Here is a 2,149-nt window from a genome sequence, read left to right as displayed (position 1 = left end):
CCCGCTAAGGCCCAAATCATTTGCAAGTCTCACTCCCACCATTGGCAGTCAGAGGCTGTGGTCTGAACTCTACTTGGTACCACGCCAGCTTTCCAAAGCCGACTGGACAGTCCTGGAACATTCCCTATGGAAACATCCACACTAGCTTCTGTTGCAAACTAAGGAAGACTTCCTCATGGCAAGGAGAGCAGAAATCTTCCCTGGCTTGGTGTAAGAAGGGTGGTTTTTTTCCTGCATTACAATCTTCCTCTTAATCTAATTGTTCCCGCCTTGGCGCTGGCTGCTTTGGTCATCCTGCACTGATGTATGGTAGCCACAAGAGGGAGGTGTTTGCCAGTCTTTGCTCAATTTCCTTACGGAGCGCTTGGCCTTTTCTGGGAGATTGTCCTGCGTGCATCTGAGGGAAGCTGGAACTGTCAGCAGCGAAGGCCCTTGCAGGCCAGGTTTTGTCCTCAGTGCCACCTCATTGCCTGCGGTGGGTGTGTGGGCATAGTCTAGTCTGGACTCAATAATTTGGATTTTGCTCAAGAAGGCATGGAATCCGGTTCGTGTTCTTGTTGTGTTGGTTCTGCAAGGCAGACTGGCCATTGTAATCTAAAGCCAACCAGTAGTTCAGGCTGGATACACATGGACCAGATGCCACTTTTACATAGTCATTCTCCAGAGCAGACCCTCCCAAGCTTCAGCTATTTGTGCTTCACTCTCTCAGGCCTGGCCTCTGTATCCTGGAACCACTGCCCAGTGCTAATGGAGACAGTTCTTGATCCCTTTTATCCCCAGTGAGCTGGAGCTACAGCAGACAGTTCAATTGCTTGAGGGCCCAGCATTTGGTGGGTGTTCCTCTGGGCATGTTGCTGGTGTAGTGCACGCAAGGGACTATTGCAGCAAATGCGCTCTTGAGGTCCAAGAACGCTCCAGGACCCACTTCGCTAGGGATAGGGCTTCACACGCAGCTCCCTACCCTGGTGGATGGTGTTTGGTTCCCATGTCTTAAGATTTCATTGGCATTTGGTCCTTTTTTTCCCCCCTTCCCTTCCTTAGCCAACTGTTTGGGAGATCAGCAGCTGCAAACCCCTTGGGCCAAATCCCCAGCTGAATTGGGGGTGGGCACTGTAGGGTGAAAGTCTATCCAGGTGCTGCCTCCTAGTTTACCTGCATATGTGCTTCCAAAGGAAGGCAGAGTGACTGGTCTCAATCCCTTTTGCCTTCTCCCCGTCTGTTCTGCACCATTCCCGACCCCAAAGCGACGGCTTTCACTTCTCGTATCTGCTGGCTACAGCAAACTACTTCCTCCTGGGCTGTAAAGTCTCTAGCTCAAAGCAGCCTGCTCATTGCCACTCGGAGTTGCGGCAAGCTCAGCACCTTTTTGACATCTGCCTACCTTTTAATTAGGTGCTTCAATAAACCTTACATTACGGTGGCACCTGACCAGCCCCACCTGGCACTTTCCCCACACAGTTGCCTGGATTTGTCTAAAGTCCAAATTCTCCCGAGCCAATGGCTCGGTGGGCTGACACGGTTAAGACGCATCCGTTTCAGAGCCAAGGGTACGCAGAGGAGCCATGTGGCCAGAACCATGTCCGATAACCAAGGAAGGTCTCTAAATCAACTTAAATAGTGCAGCCATCCCTCAGTGTTTAAAAATTGATCTACAGCTGGCTTAGAGCAGTTCAGCTGAAATCAATCCCCCGAATTGCCCTGAACTCATACAAGCCAGATTTAAATAGTCAATGCCTGACTGAATTGCAGACCAGCCTTAAGTCTACCTAGAAAATTAGGTCAACACAACTACATTCGTCATGGGCATGAAAAATCCACAGCCCTGGGCAACAAAGTTCAACAGAGCTAAGTTTCCATGTAGACAGCGCTAGGTCCCTCGACCTAGCTACTGCCTCTTGAGGAAATGGATTGCTGACGGAAGAAGCCCTCGGCTGCATTACTGCAGCATTTCTAGTGTAGACAAGCCCTAACAATTTACCCAGGTTTGTAACAGGGCCGTGCAATTCACTGAGGAACTGACTTCAGCTGAACTGCTGAACATGAGGGTTTAATGGACTGAGAAGCAACCTCCAGCTGGGTTTTGCATTTGTCTAGATAAAGTGGTTTAATTACCGCATCTGAGCAAATGAGCGCAGTCCTCCCGGCTCGA

Source organism: Eretmochelys imbricata, chromosome 20, assembly GCF_965152235.1.
Source record: "Eretmochelys imbricata isolate rEreImb1 chromosome 20, rEreImb1.hap1, whole genome shotgun sequence".
NCBI lineage: Eukaryota > Metazoa > Chordata > Testudines > Cheloniidae > Eretmochelys > Eretmochelys imbricata.
This window is presented reverse-complemented; position numbering follows the sequence as displayed.